Raw genomic sequence first — 19,998 nt, forward strand, 5'->3', positions numbered from 1 at the left:
ACACGAACTTCTGATTTGTAGCCAAACAACTACACACTAGGCCACTCGCACGAACAACAAGGGTTGGTTTAACTCATCTATGTACATCAACATGTTTTTGTAATTTTGTAGACAAAAAACACCCATGCCGACGTTGAGCTTTGAACACACAACTCTAGAATTTGTAGTCGGACACACTAGCTCTGTGCCACCATACTCATTACTTAGTAAGTAAGGAAGTAACTAGTTATGTGTTAAATGTTATATATATACAGCCTGATAATGCGGAGTGTAATGAGCACTCATTACCCGGTAATGCAAGAAGTAATGACATGTGCTTACCAAATTTTTGCTGGGCAGGGTTAGAACCCTTTTAAGATTTTTGGTACACTTTTTTACCGAATTGATTATTAATATAGAAAACTTGCGCGAAAAAAACTAACCATACTCGTCTATATCCAGGTTTAAGTCTAGCCCCCATGAACCGGTACTGCCCAATATTATTTATTCCGAAGGTTTTCTGTTAAATTTTCGAATCGATATTGATTTAATTTAATATTGTGTGATGCCAGAGGATACAAAAGCATAATTCAGAAAATTGAAAATATTGGTCCATTATTTTTGGAAAGAACATCGATGACGCCCCATATGAGCTTTTTTAAACCGTTCTTTTTCTTTTATAAATTTGTCAAAAAAAATTAAAAAATAGTAGATTCTTGCAGGTTCTGGAACAGAGCAATATTTAACTAAATTCTTTTCTATGGTATTTACAACTTAAATAACGGACGATTTATAAAACCTGTTAGATGTAAATTGGACTTTAATACTTTTTTACATGTTTTTTTCCATACAGGCAAAATTGTAAAAATATCATATTACAGTTAATTTATAGCAATGAGTTATCTAAAACCTATACAAACTCAAAAAATTTAACGGAATATTTTTCTAACAAAATAAGAATGACAAATACAATTTTGCAAAAATTACCAAATCTATGTTTTTTTGTTTCTTGCGTTCTTTAATATGTTGTCTATCCACTTAGGACATTCATTGGAGCTTTTATGAGCTTAGTTAAGTCAAAATTAAGGCTCGAACATTCCTCTCTTTTTTAGTCTTCTATTGTGGTTAATTTGTCCGTGTTGCACATTGTTATTAATATTATTGTTAATGCAGAAAATAAATAAATGCGTTTAATGCTTAAACTATAAAAGATTAGTATATTATTAATAATAATATAGCATAGATGTACTCAATTCCTTAATAATTGCATTTAACTTTTACCCAAACACCGATGTATCAAAAGATAAATCGTTTTTTTCTCTCTGAAAAGTTGTATTTTTTTAAGATACGAGGTTGAGAAAATAAGGCATTGATTTCCAGAGCAAAACCACATAAAACAAATAAATAAATAAAAGCGTATAAAAAAAAACAATTGAAAATAAATATAAAACACCAAAAACTACTTCAAAATAAAAAAGAAAAGAGAAGGATTAAACATTGAAACGATTCAGAACTAATATCGAATCAACTCATTAAGTTTTGTGTTACGTGTATGTACTTCATTGTAACGTCGTTTTATACGCAGGGTAATAATCTTTACAATTTCAAAAGGATTGCTAACAACAAAATCATCAGTAACATTTTTGATAGTAGTGAAAAAGCCACCACTTACTCTGGTAATTTTTTGGAAGGAACACGATAACTCAGCAATAAAAATATTGATTTAATAATATTTTCACTGCATCTCATTGTTATATATGCCAATATACATGTACTTGGAGATTTTTTTTCCTGGGGACAACCGACACAGAAAAACACTGGCAACACTGACTGCTGAGAGAGAGTATATATTATTCACATTCTTTGTTAGCATCTCTCCAAACAATGTGTACAATGTTAAGATACCAAATGTGCAACAAGCAGTAGAGGCGGCAGCAGCAGATACACATCCCATTAATGTGGAGCACAGATGTGAGTTTAGCTGGGACCTGCACATGTCCCACCTTTTAATTTTCACCCTTAAACACATTGTGCTGTTTGTTATGCCAGTGTTTCAGTTACGTTTCGACAGAATCAACAGATACGTGTATACGCATGTTGCTCGGATAATGATTCTAACGGGCCAGAGTGCAAAACGAAAATATAATCAAAGTGTCCAGCATTAGAGCACAGCACCTTAGTTCGCCACACATAGTTCGTAAATAACCACTGTTAAACCAGTCTCCATCCAGAGCTTTAAGTACGTTTCGTTGTATTCGAGTTGGAGACAAAGCAAAATACCTCTGCAAGGTTATTGTTGTTTTGTTTTCTCTGCTACTGACGAGCGACGACATGCCAGCCTCAGTATGTCTTACTTTGCGTTTTCTTCAGTTTTAGTTTAGTGCGATGCGGTCCAACAACGATGTTTGACGTGTTCGCTCATTCCATTCGATTAGTCGTTAAATTAGTTGCATCGTCTAAATCGACAGAGCCAGTCGTTCAGTAGTTGTCAATAGCTCTTCATGACACTAACTTAACTCTGTTGGCCCCAATACGACCACTGACTTAGATTATGTATTGTTCTCGCGTCGGTATTGCTTTCTTTTCGTTGTTGTACACAGAGATACACACACTATTTATTCATGTTTCTCCACCTTCACGTCACGTATCGTCGTAGTTACTGCCGCAAACGTTTTCATCGTAGTATCGTCGTCGCAGCCGTCGTTTAGCACTCGGTCGCAGCACAACCAACAGTTGGGACAGTTGGGGCTCACGCAAGTAGAATCTGTTGATTCTAAATATTATGATTACAGTACACAAACGTATAAACACTCGCAGGCTATTGTCGAACGCGTATTCTCTCGCGCATTAATAAAACTTGACACAACAATAAGAGTAATACTCCAATAAAGAAAAAGAAGAAAACAAAAACAAATACACCGGAAAGTGTATGAACAAAAAGTTAATAAAAATAATAATTAAGTGTCACTGTTTCACGATTTAAAGCAAAACTTAACCAAAGAAGAATGCCAACAATAAAGTCACCGTAAGGCGAAGCAACAGCCTGCCGGCCGTCACTCAACAGATACATGGCGATACATGGCCTAAAGCGCCTAAAGCTATTTACAACAGTTAATTACGCGGCATACAAATACGTTCTTACATACATAAATACTTTTGTATCTGCAAGCAAAATTGGTACAAATCCGCCGAGGTCGCCTATCGCGAGAGAATACATGCCATCCATCTATCTTCTCAAGTGAAGTTCTCTTTTGAGACCAAAATAAACAAACAGATACTGTTTAGAAATAAGTACTGTAAACTGACAGACGGATGGACGGTCATATATCTAACAGTCAGTCTATCAAATCATCCACCCATCCATCCATCGTTCATCGATACGACGGTGACACATACATACATATTATGTACATACAACCACTACGTAGACGGCAGAATAAAGTTAATGTCATCCAAGTATGCACATTGGAAGAGGGTGAATTTAGACACGCACAGACGTACGAATAGATTGCTGGGATTACCTTGTGTGCACGTAAATATGTACACTGGGATGTATATTTATCTTTCAGTACGTCCGCAAGTATCTATTAATTAATGTGTGTGTATCGGAATGTAAGTATCAACAGAGTTAATAACGAACTCGTATCAGAAGCTATGAAACTAAGTTAGAAGCGGGCGGAGGGCGAGACGTATGTATATGATTTACTACGAACGTACACCCTATAAACATACAAATGTATTAACGTACGCTTTCATCAAATTTGATGTATAAACACACGACAAATCTATACTCCTAGATATATTTATATGGAGATAAGTATTCGGAAGATGTTGATATGCATACATACTTACATATGCACATGTATGTAGCTTTGTCTTAGCTTGTTGTGCAACTTGGCGAAGACTATCAGACAGTAGAGTTACATATTGTAAATGTCGTTTGTTTGTTGTCGCTGTAGCTGTGACGGTCGGTCGCTACTGTTGCTTAGCGTTCAGTTCTTGGTCGATTTTGTCGTTGTTTTTCGTATTAAAATAATAAATGTGTTATGTGTTATTTTATTATTACTATTATTTACTTTGTGGGGTTGTTGTTGGTGTTGCTATTAATGTCGTCGTCAAAATTCTTTATAAATAAAAAGTAAAAAATGTGTTAATTTAATAATAAAAATAAATCAAAATAAATAAAAACAAGCTCAAGAAAGACGGAGAGAGAAAGAGAGCTTTAGAGTGCCATTAAAGAAAAGAGCAAAGAAGTAACAAAACAAAACAATAAAAGAAGAGATCATATCAACAGGTCAGCATCGCAGCATCAAATCACTAACGGGCCGGCGCTCTTCTTTAAGTCTGTCAAATTGCAAATTGGAGATCATTTACAAAAATCATCTCCTTCCCGCCATTAAAATTAATTGGATTACAGACAGCTGACTACAGCCTGCAGACGGTGCTGAATTTGGATGTGAACATAAAGATCAAAACCTCAAACTCAAGAGAATTCCGACGTTGGTGAATAAAGAAAGCAGATGGACTAAATGAGACTTGCTGGTAAGTTCAAAATTTTCTATGTCACTTGAATTGGAGATCAGCAAAATTGTTGTTTTACCTGCTCTCTAAGGAAGTGTTCGCAAGGTTTTGTTTAATATTAGGACAATGAATAAAATCTTTATTAATTCCATATTTTATATAGAAGAAATATTAAAAGAAATTTCTCATTTACTCCGTCATTTACGTACAGATGGCGCCTATATGTGGGCAAAATCCGTTGGTTTGTTGGTTTTACGTTGTAAAATTCGCATGATTCGTTCTATATCTGGTCTAAATCTATTGTATTTTTAGAATAAAGTTCTGAAAGTCATGTTATGTCAAAACCTAACGGAATTTACTAAGAATTATACATATGTATATTATTAAGGGAAAAAATTCTCAGAAAATAACGCGTATTTCAACAAAGGTACATACATATCACATTTTTCTTAAATACTTAGAAAAATCTCCTGACTATTTATTCAGGTATTTCTTCATGTAAGCTTTTCATGGGTAAACATTTTTTAGGGAGATACTAAAGTTACGAGCCACCCTGGCTTTTATGTCAGATGACATAGGGCTAACCAAATCAAAAAATTTACAGCACTCTCGAAATCCATATATTTTTCATAAATGTACATTAGGATGACCCCAAAAAACAAAATTCCTTTTTGGATTTCCTACCCCCTAAATATTTTCTATTTGATCCAAAAACCGTATATATGAAATTTTATGGCGATCGGTTGAGGTTAACCCGTGCCAACCTATCGATCTTAGTCTCTATAGTAATTTATATGGGGCCAAAGGTGAATTTTCACGAAAATTCATTAAATGCCGCAATTATGGTCCAATCGTTGAAAAAACGTTCATTATTTTGGCTAAAAAAACGATTTATACAAAAAATGTTGAAAATCGGATATAGTACCAATAGCATATTTGACCGATTTTTGGTATTTTGGACCCTATGTACCTATAATAATAATATACATGGGTGAATATAGCGAAAATACTTGCTTTTGTGTCCCGACGCATTTAGGGTTAAACATATTGAAAAAAGTTTAATTCTTAGAAACCGAATAAGTACAACAAAATGTCCTTTAACGACGCTCGAAAATCAAAATAAAATATTCTACATATTTATATGAAAAAAAATGGTCGCAAGGTGCAAATACTCTTTACAGTGGCGTGTCCCCAGTCGTTTGTGTTCAAAAACACTGATATTCATCAATGTTTCAAAATATATTATATAAATGAAGTACGCCGTGTTATTCTAGAAGAATGAACAACGTCTATTTTAAATTCATAAATATAATTTTATTTTTTAAATTATGATTTTGAGGCATTCTAGTCGTGTCCCAATTTTGTTTGTCATTCCCGTGGGCCAATGTGTTTATTAAGAAAAAAAAAATGTTTTAAACCGGTTTTTGTTTATATGTAATCTGTCAATGTAACGACATTTCCCGTTAGTTTTAAAGATAAACGACAGAAGTGAAAAATGTAGTCAGTTGTTTGAGAACTGTTGAAGTGTTTTTTGTGCATGTTCCCGTGGCGAGTATTTTTTCCGTTATTTATATTATATTTTTTTAAATTGATGGTATAGGTACATATGTTAATTTTTTTAAATTATTTTATATTTTATAAAAAAAAATTAAGATTTTAAATCCATCATGTCATGTTTCCATCATTACCGTGTGCTCATTACTGTGGGTATTTTCTAACCACGGTAATATCAAGGGAACATGAGAATGACATTTTTCAATATAAATTTGAGATTATTCAATCTATGATAATTATTTAATAAATCGATTATAGAATTATTAAACATACCATAAAATACAACATTGCACCCTCAAAAAAAATTTTTTTAAATGCAGAGGAAAAAATTTAATTTCAGTGGGAATACTGTCATTCCCGTGTTTCTTAAAAAATCCTGAAAATCCATAAAAGTACATGGCCCTCCGCATAAAATAGTCTTATACGACAGTATAAACCGAAAAATAGTTATTTAAACCCATTTTTGCACTTTGCCGTTTTCGACCCACAAAACCAGTCATTTCACAATATTCACCCCCATACACCAATTATTTCTGACAACCAAACGTTGACTTTTTCTCCACAAAAGATTTTTTGCTTATTTGGATCACCGAATCCGATCAAAATTGCAACCTTTAGCGTGATTACAAGGTTTAGATGGACGAAGGGCACAGATAGCCAGATCGACTCAGCTCGTCGAGACATTCATTTTGGTATATACATATGTATAAGTTTAGGTCTAAGACCATTATCCCGATATTTTACAAACTATTGGGCCAAAACCGTGTAGCGGTGTAGGGTATACAAATTAATGGTATTAGCTTAAAAATCCATTAGATACTAAAAATGAGGTGCATAGTGCACAATTCGATTAACTCCATAAAACGAAAAGTTAAGAAACGCGATAATGTAAAGTAGGTATATTTACAAATTAACGGTGCTAACTCTGCAAAAATTCGGATCTGTTAACCATTATGTAACACATTACATAGTAATGTATCGATGTAAAACTACTTACTTCACTACTTTCTTAGTTATGAGTACGGTAATGTCGTAATGTAATGTCTAGTTATTTTCAAATACGGAAGCAGTTTTTCTCTACCAGCTCTTGTTTTCGAGATATAGCCCAGGACGATATTTTACGATTTTTACCCAGATTTTCGTTATCCTTGGCCACCAGAAATATTTTTTCGGCGTTTTTATACCCTCAGCCTTTAGGCTAGAAAGGGTATATGGTAAAAACAACATTTCTTTTGCAATTTCATTTAAAAACAAGTAAGACAAGGCTATAGTCGGACGGGGCCGAACATGTGATACCCTACACCTTCACCCCTGGGAATTAGCATTCCATATATCAACATTTCTTTATGGAACAAATAAACTTATTGTAAGAAGTAACTTTGTGCATTCTGGGACCGTATCACACCAAGCTTAAATAATAATATAATAATTGTTTCACAAATATCCTAGAAGGGACAAGGGAGACTTCTCTCATATCAATGAGTGAGTGTACCCCGATTCATATTCGCTCAATGATATGGGATCCACAGCTTATATCCGAGTCCGAACGGCGTCTTCTAAGACACCACTTGTAGAGAAGTTTCACATGGCTGAAATATTCAGAAAATGTCGCAAACCTTACTGAAGGATATTTGTCTGGCTGGGGAATCGTTTTGAAAAAAGGTGGCAAAGCGACCCATGCTGCAATGTATGTATAAAAATCTAATTGGACAATTAATACGATAGGGCACCATGTAATTTGCAATAATGGGAATGGACAAATATGGTTCTCTACACAAAACCCACTATATTAAGCAGTAGGCCCGTTATATAGCAGACACGAAGATCAGTAGATCTATTTTCATATGTAGTCTACTTTGCCGGTATATGTCCTCCTGGAAATAAAATATAGACCAAAAAATGTTTTTTTGCATTTTTCATACAAAAGTTATGGTCCATTTTACCCGCTAAATATTATCCGGTCATCATCCAAAATTGTAAGCAACTACTTCGACCTAAATTCTTACCTCGTGCAAAATTTCGTGATTGTTGATTACACTAAAAAAATAACAGGATATATGAGGCTGTAACTCTGTCATCTTATCATGTACACCAACACAATTGACATCAATAGAAAGGTCAAGCGTCCCTCTTCCAAGTATAGCTTACTTGCCAGGAATGTTTCTCCAGGAATAAAGATAAAAGCTGTATATTAAAATTTTTCACAATTTTCACACAAAAGTTGTTGTCCATTTAACCATCTAAATATTATCTGATCGCCATCCCACACTGCAAGCTTCTTCTTTGTCATATTCTCATACCTTGTTTAACATTTCGATGCGATCGGACTATTATTGCGACCTACAGAGCAGCAACAAAATCGGATAAAAATTATGTTTTTGGTCCATTTCATCCGCTAAATATTTCACGATCATCACCAATTAAAATAGCGATCTATTCTGATGTGAATCCGACCACCATGCCAAATTTCGTGACGATCGGTCCATAATTGCGGCCTGGAGTTTGATTACAATTTTTAATGAACAGACGGACACACGGACGGACGGAACGACGAACACACATCTCAAAATCGCTTTATATCGCCGAGATATGAAGATTGGTATACCACATTGGGGGTCTCCGACGAATATTTCGCGATGTTACATGAATTTTTACCAAAACAAACTTATAATACCCTTTCCACATATTGGTGTAGGGTATAAAAATTCATTTTTTTGCGAGCACATCTACGATTTTTGGTACAGAGGTTAACAAAAAATGGTTTCAAATCCCTTCGCTTTCACAAAAAAAGGCCGATGCGCGCAAAAGTTATAGTGTTTTTTATTCTCATTGAAAGAAAAAATATTTAAAAATGTCTTATTTATTTTTATGAGAACATTTATGCATAAGTCGCTAAAAGCGTAGATGTTTAAATATTTATAAAATTTATTTTTATTTTCGCGAAAAATCAACAAATAATAAAAAAATCTTGAAGTAAATCCAAATTATCCTGCCCCATAATCCGTGCAAACATCTAAAAAATAAAATAAAAATATCTACAGAATCTAGAAAATGAAAATTATGAAAATTTATAGAGATAGAAAATTATGAATTTATAGAGATTGGGTATATAAATTGCATATTATAGCAACGACAAAAGATTAAAAACGTATTGTTAAAATATTATTCCAAATATATTTTTTGGTTCAATTAGAAAAATTAGGAAAACATATTTGGGAGTTCTCCAGCTATTTCGCTAAAATCCCATACAATAGTTAATGTATATTGCTAAAACTTCATCAAGAAATATGGTTTACCATCGCAAAAGCTTAAATGCTTACTGCTTATAAATTATAAGGATAGGAAATTAAGAGAAATTTTCAACATATAATCATTCAAAAAATATGAAAATTAAAAAGTCTGTTATTCGCGAATTAGTTCAGTTGATGCGTATCCGCTTTTGTATAAAGCAAATCGTTCCCTTTCAATATTTATGCATATTTCGATGTCTTACTCAGCGGCCAAAGTGTGTCGACAGTTGCATCATACAATGCAAAAAACCTTAAAGTGATGCGCATCCGATTTCAGTAGCACCTATCAAAAATATGTGCATATATACCTATTTCAAATAGATTCTTCAAGAACCGCGGATGTGCCTCCACATAATGGATTCCATATATATGTAAAATATATTTTTGTCGATTTTCCTATTTTCAAGGTATCTATATCCACCGTTTTATTGGATGGATTTGAACGCGGATGGGCTCATTAGATCCATCGCATAAGAAAACTAAATTCAAAGAAAATTGAATGACACTTGTAAATTTAACACGCAAAAAATATTTTTTTAAAGAAAATTCACGCATCAAATTTTGGCCTTCAGACGCCAATAACTAGGATCCTGTACGGAGCACACTCATGAGATATACATTCAACGACGTAAAATCACGAGTTCTATAATTCTATTATGAGTTTTGAATACTATCTCGTTGCTCATACACTAGTGTCATGTTGCCCATGGAGTATTCTTTGAGTACTTCTTTGGGTATAGGTCTATAAACTTAGCCACGTTGGTCCACTTTTTCGGGTACCTCCCCTACAAAAGTTCAAAATGTTTCTGTAAAATGGTGTCCAATTCGGATAATGTGAAGTTTAAGAGCTCCTCTCGCATCGTTTTGATTCTTTTTTTCAGTAGGTTGATCTAGCAGCCTCATTTACAACGCTACATTTTTTCCGGAGTAGGTCAATACTTCCTGAGATATTGGCCCAAAAATTCCAACACCTTGCCCGCACATACTAAAATGGCTATTGTGCAAATAGCTCTAAAACTTTTTCAAAAATTTCTTTCAAACTTAGTTTAACGTAATTTAATATTTCGGCCCTTATGTCAATGATTTGGTGTAGGCCCACATTACGGTACATAAAGATTTTAAAGCAAACTCGTGATACAAAATCAATACATTTCATATACGGCATTATTATTGTGTTTGGTTTTGTTTTTTTTTTTTTTTTTTTTTTTTTTTTTTGGTAAGTGGCTGAGGATATATCTCCGTCAGCACAGCTGACTGATACTTTCTAACTTGTTAAACATGAGTTTGTTAAGAAGATGACGTGTGATCGATCTATACAGGTTTTGCTATATTCATCTTGAATATACGTGGGGAAATATAGAAGACCCATGTCGGACTTTGTAAAAAATGCGCATTTCGAGTACTTTAAACCATAATTACGTCTTCAAGACATGTCATGGGTATATCATATTATATATCAAAAATGGTAACATCCGAGATTTTGGGCTAGTGTCTTCATGATAAATTCTAGACCTCCAAGTATATGGCCAAATACTATCTGTTTTGTTGTGATCGTATACGAATTTTTCGAATTATTCCATTTGAAATTTGTTTTTATACCCTCCACCATATGGTCCACGCCTTCATATAGCCCCCATGGAAAGATACCTCCCGATTTTTCGTATTTTGAGGGTTGTGGCTTCAATATTCCACCAAAATGGCTGAAATTTGGTATTTAGTCTTCAATGTGATATAAAACTGTTCGCCAGAAATTTGTCTTTACAGGTCCACGCTTTCATATTGCCCCATTTCCGACTAAAATTCGTCGGTATAGGTTCACGTTTCGATATAGCCCCCTTAAAACGGTACCTCCCGATTTTCGTAATACTGAAGATTGTGACGTCAATATCCCACCGAAATGGCTGAAATTCGTTATTTAGTCTTCCAAGAGTTATAAAATATTCCAGAAGAGTATTATCAGAATAGGTCCACGTCATTCTATATCCCCATAGAAGCGTACTTCTTGATTTTCGGTATTTTTTAAGTTTTAGCCACATTCTCTTACCGAAATATAGGAAATTTGGTATTTAGTCTTCTTTGCGTCTAAAAACTTTCCGTCAGAAATTTGTCGGTATAGATCGACGTTTTGAAATAGCCCCCATAGAACGGTGCCTCACATTGTTTTACCGAAATTGCTAAATTGAAATTTAGTATTAAGTCTTCTTCATACACGAAAGGAAACTAATTATTCCATTTTACTTCAATACAACTTGTGGTGGAGGGTATAACAAGATCGGCCCGGCCGAAGTTAACGCCGTTCATACTTGTTTTTTATTTGTTATTAAATTTGGTGCCAGGTGTACGAGCTGAAACTCTGAAATTGGGATTTATGGCACTGGTGTTGTGTAGGGTTGAGATATGGAGATGGTTTTATAAATTTGTACGATAAACATAGGAATGTACTTAATGGTAAATTAACTTGAATTCTGTATTTGCTTGCTTCTGCAAGAAGAGATAGATCTGGAATTATGAAATTTGGGTCACGGTTTGTGTGTAGGGTTGAGATAAGGAGGTGACTTCAGAAATGCGTACTAAAGTGTATGAAAAGTATTAAATAGTACTAGTACCAAGGAGAAGGTATTGGTCTGAATTATAGAACATGTCACTGTTGGTGTGTTGGGATGAGATAATTAGATTGATTTGTAAATTCGTACTACTGGTGTATGCAAAGTACTAAATATGGTACGAATTGGTATTGAGGGAAAATATAGAACTGCAATTCTACATAGAGCCTCACATTCTATGTACCCTAGATAAACGACAGCGTTAATTTGCATTAACTGCCTTAATTCAAATTAATTCGTGCATTATCCACATTCTTATTGCACAAAATCCAACTGGATTTATACTGAATTTTTGTATTTCAATATGCCAATACTGTGAAAGAGAGCCATAAATATGCTCTGAGACACAAGGAGAGGATATTACAAACAAAAAATTGCAGTACAAACAACAGTAACACAGTTGTTTACCAACAATCAGCTGTTTCGTAAATGCGGAAACTGTCGCCTGTCAGGGTAAAATGATTGCAGATCTTAATGCAAATTAATGCTGCCGTCTGTCTAGTGTTTTAGACACACTGCACTGTGGTCCAAGCCCGCGACAAAAATACAAAAATCGATGTCTACAAATTATGATTGTAAATATTCAAAACTATCGTAGACACATCAAATTTTGGTATTCCGGCTTTCTTTTTACAACTTCTAACGGTACCAGCTAAAGAGAGCCACAGAAGTGAGCATTTCCATTTGAAGAAATTGAGACATTGAAATTTAACATAGTGACAAGTTACAAGTGATATCGCAAAAACGTGATTCTTACTATAGTAAGAAATGGAAGTTAAAGTTGATGGTATTGTTATTGTTTTTAATTGATAACATCATAAAGTTGTATCTTTATTTTGTAGTAAAATTTATCTCTTTTGAAATGTATTTTTGTGAGTGTTTTTATACCCTACACCACTATGTGGAAAGGGTATTATAAGTTTGTTTTGGTAGAAATTCATGTAACACAGCGAAATATTCGTCGGAGACCCCCAATGTGGTATACCAATCATCATATCTCGACGAGATAAAGCGATTTTGAGATGTGTGTCCGTCCGTCTGTCCATTATAATTTGTAATCAAACTCCAGGCCGCAATTATGGACCGATCATCGCAAAATTTTGTATGGAGGTCGGGTTCAGACCCTATTTTTATTGGTGATGATCGTGAAATATTTAGCGGGTGAAATGGACCAAAAACATAATATTTATCCAATTTTGTTGCGGCTCTGTAGGTCGCAATAATAGTCCCGAAATTTTAAATAAATTAAGGGTATATGACGAAAAAGAAGCTTGCAATTTGAGATGATGATCAGATAATATTTAGAGGGTTAAATGGGCCACAACTTTTGTGTGAAAATTATTAATGTACAGCTTATATCTTTATTCTTGGAAGACATATTCCGGGTAAGTAAGCTACACTTGGAAAATAAACTTTTGACCTTTCTATTGATGCCAATTGCGTTGGTGTTCATGATAAGATAACAGAGCTACAGCCTTATTTGTTTGTAGTGTAATAATAAACACGCTAGAGGTCGCAATTATAATTCAGTAGTCACGAAATTTTGCACGAGGTAAGACTTTAGGTCGAAGAAGGTGCCTACAATTTTAGATGATGATCTGATATTATTAAGCGGGTGAAATGGTCCATTACTTTTATATGAAAAATATAAACATTTTATATTTGGTCCATATTTTAATTTCTGGAGGGCATATACCGCCAAAGTGGCCTATGAAAAAGGAACGACTGACCTTTCCACAGATACAAATTGCAATAATGAGTTTGGTAGTTAACGGGGCTACTGCCTAATATAAAGTGGGTTTTCTGTAGTGAACCACATTTTCCTCCCATGCTATAATTGTCTCTATCAAGACAGAGAAATTCCCAGTTTTTGCATTATTGCGAATTACGTGGAGCCCAGGCGTATTAATTGTCCAATTGGATTTTTTATACATATCGCACTTGTTCAACAGAAGGGAAGTAACTTAAAATTTTAACTTTTTATTAAGAAAATGAATTACCCTACCCACTATAAAAATCTGTCATTTCTTTGTCTATTCTTTCGTCAAAAATACCGGTATTTCACTTTCCATACTACTATTTATGTAACAACAGTTTTTGTCTCTACTGAAAAATAGAAAAGTTTGAGTTACTACCTTTTAGTTGAACAGGTGCGATATATTTCAGCGACCCTATGCTTCATTCTACTTTTTTTTTCAAAATGTACTCGGTGTCGCTACCGTTAAAGTTTTTTGTACGGCGTGCCCTCAGACACCACTTGTAGAGAAGTTCTTCATGGCAGAAATACTCAGGAAATGTCGTCAACATTACTAAGGGGTATTTCGCCACCTTTGATCGATTTCCCAGCCAGGTAACTTCAAACGGTGGGAAAATACCCCTCAGTAATGTTGTTTGTGGAACAATTATTATATTTTTATTTAAGCTTGATATGATAAGGTGGCAGAATCCACAAAGTTATTTCTTACAATAAGTTTATTTGTTCCATAAATGAATTTTGATTTGCTGAAAGCTAATTTGCAGGGGAAGTGGTGTAGGGTATCACATAGTCGGCCCCGTCCGACTATAGTCTTTGCTTACTTGTTTTATTAAATATTGTGAAAAGAAATAGACTTTTAGTACCTTGGATCCTCGCGGATCCTCACGTTATTTTTATTTAAATGTTCGTGGAAGTGTCCAGAATTAGGAAAAAATTATCTCGTCTGCCGAAATTTGCCGAGCGGTATTCAGTTTTCATTATACTGAGTATACTCGGAGTTTTGTAAATGTTTAGTATAGTGTTTTTGGGTGTTTTCAAGCAATCGGTGTTATTGTTTTGCTTTTTGTTTCAATCTTATTTTATATAAAATGATGTTTTTAGGATAACAGTATGAATGTGTGTTTTCACATTTGTGTGTTTTTGAACTATGGTGTTCAAAAAACTTTGTCAATGCCAGCATGGGATAGACGGTATTCGAAGAAATTATAGCAAACCTTCAGGTGGATGTTGCGGGATATTATTTCTCTAAGATGTCAGATCTATACACTATCTCTGATACAGAACAAGAGTACAAAAAAATTGATAAACATCATGCAAATTTGCTTGCTATAAAAGACAACATTATTTTTGAAAGATACATGCCACTTCAAGATTTTTATGCCGTTGAAAGTAACAACACGGAGGCCTGCCGTAGATCTAAGCTCCACCCAAAAAATTAACAACGTAGAATGGTTAAATTGGCAAGCAGGACCACATGTGTGGTTTTGTTTACTGCTATATCGTGGTACATTTTTAGTCTATCGGGGAACTCTCCTAATCGAGATATCCTGTACCTAGTATTTATTGTAATTTATAGTAATAGATGCCAATCCTCTCGACTAAAAAATCTCATAAAACATCTTAGTTTCCAGATATTCCTTGTTTGTTATATAGGACATTGTTTGCATCTAATATAATCTGGTACGCCCTTGGTCCATATGTTAACTAGAGTTGGGCAATCTTATTCAATAATTGAAAGATCCGGATCACTATCTCGTTCAATGGACACCGGCAATTTCTTTGAAAAAATTGCGTATACTTAATTTCACACGTTACTCATGTTACTCATTCGTCTTTGAACGAGGACAGTGATCTGGATCGTTCAATTGAACGATATTGCCCAACTCTAATGTTAACCCACCTAGTAAAAATATTCTGTGCCTCATATTGTTGATACTTGTTACCAATCAATCCTTCTCAAGAATAAAATTTATAAAATGTCATGATTTTTACAAACGTTTTTGTAGAAAATTTAGGCCAAATTCTTAAATATGCCAAATTTCGGGAGTTAACATGATATAGGACTATACCAAAATGTGGACATATGTATATTGATGAATTTTAGCAAGAATGTTAGATAAAGATTATAAACTCGAAATGTCAAATTGCAGCACATTCAGCTGGAAAATATGGCCAAACTCGTTAAATTATAAAATAACGAGAGGTAAGTCTATATGGGGATGTACCAAAACATGGATTTCTATCGACCATAGACCTAAGCAAGATGTTTAATACCACCAAAGAACACAAAATGTCAAATTACAGCGTATTCACTTCGAAAATATAGCCAAAATCTTGAAATTAATAAAAAGTTTGGAGTACCGTTAAGAGACGAGGTTGAGGTAGTAACGTATTGGTATGTTCAATTCTATTCCATACCTCTAAATGGATAATTGCTAGCAGGAAGTATATGTCTTACAAAAATGTTTGGAATCCCTGAAAATATATTGAAAATGGAAAGCTTCTTCCGTCCGTGTTAAGCGGTGGCTAAAATCCCTCTGTCATATTTTCTGAAAAATAAATTCATTATAAGTGGTGTCAAACTATGTGGGGCAGGTCGTTCAAACTCGAAGGAGGTTCCGTATCATTGATATGAGAGAAGTCTTCCCGTGTTATTTTCAAAGATATTCTTTGGAATAAAGGCCTGCGTACATAAGCTGCCTTGCCTGCTTACCTTGCTTACTTCTGATAAAAGAATAAAAAAGAAAAGGGCAACCCAGTTCGAAGTTTCCTCGGCCTTCTTTATTCTTTTATTTTTATTATGTCAAAAATGAAGCAGGAAAGCAAGGCAATCAGGCAGAGCAGCTTATGTACGCAGGCCTTAATATATATCGGAAATAGAAATAAGAATACAAAATGTCGTATGCAATTTCACACTAGTATCACAGAAGAATCAAATCAGTAATTGCCTTTACCAGCAATAATTGTACTATGTATAATCCCTCACTTTCAGTTTTTTACAGTACGTTTACATATAACTGGATTTAGTTAAACTGTAGCTTAGTAATGAAATTAGACAAATAAATGCACGGTGTACTTTCATCCACTGACATGTTCTGGCATCTGATGGAAATCAATTCGAGTCGATATGTCAAATTGAAATTGTATATATTTTACTTGACGTTGACGATAACTGCATATTTCGTTGTCAAAATATGTATCTTTTTTAAACAATGTTCTTAAAATTCAATAATAACTGCAATAAAATAAAAATAATGAAATATTTGATTTCGTTGATTGAGTCAAAATGGTCTTCATCACATATGTACCTGATTGGCAGAGTTCCTACCGAGCTTTTCACGCTGGAATATCTACATATTTGTGTAGTGTCTAACTTTTCGGACTTTGCGTTTAGCTTTGGTGCTTTGTATCTTTATTTATTTCATGCGGTCGTAAAATGACGAATGTTTTGCCTTGTGCGGATGAGTGTGTATGGATGACTGTCGTCGATTTTATTATTCATACAGATGTTTTGAATATTTTTATTTAATTTATTTATTTGTTATTTACAAATATTTCAAATAAATTTTCTTTCTAGCAGTCTAATATAAGGTGAAACAAACAACTTCAAACATGTTTCGTTACTCGGTTGTACATATCAAAACAGTTTTATCGAATCCTGTTTATACAAATATATATAGTAATTAAAAGTGAAAATTGCATTTAATCTATAAATAATTTTTATACTAATCTATAAATAATTTTTTTGTTTTTGGAAAAATTCATGTAACACCGCGAAATATCGGTCGTAGACCCCCAATGTGGTATACCAATCTTCATATCTCGACGAGATAAAGCGATTTTGAGATGTGTGTCCGTCCGTGCTTCCGTCCGTCTGTCCATTATAAATTGTAATCAAACTCCAGGCCGCAATTATGGACCGATCGTCACGAAATTTTGCATGGAGGTCGGGTTCAGACCAGAATAGACACCTATTGTTATTGGTGATGATCGTGAAATATTAGCGGGTGAAATGGACCAAATACATAATTTTTATCCGATTTTGTAGCTGCTCTGTAGGTCGCAATAATGGTCCGATCGCCTGGAAATTTTAACTAAGGTAAGAGTATATGACAAAGAAGAAGCTTGCAATTTGAGATAGTGATCAGATTATATTTAGAGGGTTAAATGGACTTTTGTGTGAAAATTGTGAAAAATTTTAATATACAGCTTATATATGTATTCCTGGAATATATATACCGCCCACGTAAATAAAATTTGGAAGGCCATTTCTTGCCCTTTCCATTGATGACAATTATATTGATTGACGTGCTCAGATGACAGAGTTACAGCCTAATATATCCAGTTATTTGTTTGTAGTGTAATCAGAAGCACGCTAGAGGTCGCAGTTATAGATCAATAGTCACGAGATTTTGCACGATGTAAGAGTTTAGGTCGAATAACATGCCTACAATTTTGGATGATGATCTCATATCATCTAGTGGGTTTAAATGGACCATTACTTTTGTATGAAAAATATAAAAATTTAAAATTTGGTCCATATTTTACTTCCTGGAGGGCATGTACCAGCAAAGTAGCCTAAATATGGAAAAGGAACTTCTGACCTTTCCCCTGATGCAAATTGCAATAATGTGTCTCCTGAATAACTAAGGGGCCTACTGCCAAATATATAATAGGTTTTGTGTAGAATACAACATTTTCTTCCCATGCTACAATTTGTCTCTACCATGATAGATAAATTCCCAGCATTATTGCAAATTACGTGGAACCCTCGCCATAAATTTGTTTGCATGGAAATTGTTTGAATTTCTACTCATTATTAGTTGTTTTTTACCGGTTAAAATATATATTTTATATCACAATATATATCCACTATGAACTATTTTCGAAATACCCTAAAAAGCACAACATTGCGTGCATTTCCAAACAATATGTATTTGCACTTTTTTTGACGATAGATCTTCAATAAACTCACAATGTTCCCTTTGAGAATTTGTATATAGCATACGCAGTGTTCAATAAAATTGAAGCAATGCCCGTCTGTCGAAAATTTCACGGCCAGATATAGCGTATTGCATTGTAATTGGGTATATTTGCAGCGGCTTATATATTTATTTATATTAGGTGTATTCCAAAGAGGAACCTGATATTCAAAGAAAATGTATAAATGTATCAGAAGAGGCTACCAAAGTCAATTTTCCAATATTGGAACTTCTATTAAAAATGTATAATAATATACATAATTGTCCCACAAACATCCCAGTAGGGAAGAGGGAGGCTTCTCTAATATGAATGAGTTCACCCCGATTCATACTAGCTCAATGATAAGGACCTACTGTTTATCGCCGAGTCCGAACGACGTGTCCTAAGACACCGCATTTAGAGAAATTTTTCATGGCTGAAATACTCAGAAAATTTCACCATCATTACTGAGACATTTAATATGCTCAAAGACAAACAAATGATTACGTATCTTCGTTTCTAATATTATTCGATAGAGTGGAGCCATAAAGGCGACATTTTTTGAGAATTTTAGCCATATAAAACTTCTCTAAAAGTGGTGTCTTAGGACAAGCCGTTCGTACTCGGCGTTAAACGGTAGGCCCCAAGCTTAATGTGATAAAGTGGCAGAATCGACTAAGTTATTTCTTACAATAAGCTTATTTGTTCCATAAAGGAATTTTGATTTGCTGAAAGCTAATTCCCAGTGGCAGTGGTGTAGGGTATTACATGGCCGGCCCCGTCCGACTATAACCTTTGCTTACTTGTTTATTTATTAGCCTATTCCATCAGGAACATAAACTATTTACATAGAAGCTCCACCTTACTCTATCCGATGCAATATATCTTAACTCATTAATTGTTTTTCCGGTTTCATTAAGAATGGTTCTTCGCCAGGTGGTTTTTGGCCGTCCTCTGCTGCGATTACCCTGATATCATCAAAAGGCTTACGGAGTGTGTGGCCAATCCAGTTATATTTACGTCGTTTTATTTGTGCTTTTATATGTTCTTGTTCAGCCAGTTGTAGAAGGTCTTCATTTGAAATGGTCCTTGGCCACCATATTTTTAGAATATTGCGAAGACATCTGTTAGTAAAAACTTGCAGTTTTTTTTAATGTTTACGTTCATTAGCCAGGTTTCAGATCCATACAGTAGTACTGACTTGACGCATGCATTGTAAATGTGCAGTTTTGATTTTGGAGAATATGCCCCAGAATTCCAAATATTTTTTTGGCTGCAGTTTTTGAATGCGACGTCGACATCTTCAGTTGCTCCGCCGCTCGGATTGATATTG

At 34.3% G+C, this 19,998-nt stretch overlaps 1 protein-coding gene across 10 annotated transcripts in view; it reads left to right on the forward strand.

The window, feature by feature from the left end:
• Nucleotides 1-2,026: 2,026 nt before the first annotated feature.
• The window catches only part of Pde8 (phosphodiesterase 8), a 279,303-nt gene continuing 261,331 nt past the window's right edge, over nt 2,027-19,998 (forward strand). For 2 of the 10 annotated variants that reach the window (XM_073955378.1, XM_073955388.1), the window contains exons 1-2: nt 2,350-3,004; nt 4,119-4,521. The gene's annotated coding sequence lies outside the window, so the exon portion shown is untranslated. Of the gene's footprint in view, nt 2,323-2,349; nt 3,592-4,118; nt 4,522-19,998 lie in introns of those variants that run through there. The other 8 variants (XM_073955384.1, XM_073955383.1, XM_073955386.1 and 5 more) reach the window with 8 other exon arrangements.

Source organism: Musca autumnalis, unplaced genomic scaffold (assembly GCF_047663935.1).
Source record: "Musca autumnalis isolate F117 unplaced genomic scaffold, ASM4766393v1 scaffold_5, whole genome shotgun sequence".
NCBI classification, from domain to species: Eukaryota; Metazoa; Arthropoda; class Insecta; order Diptera; family Muscidae; genus Musca; species Musca autumnalis.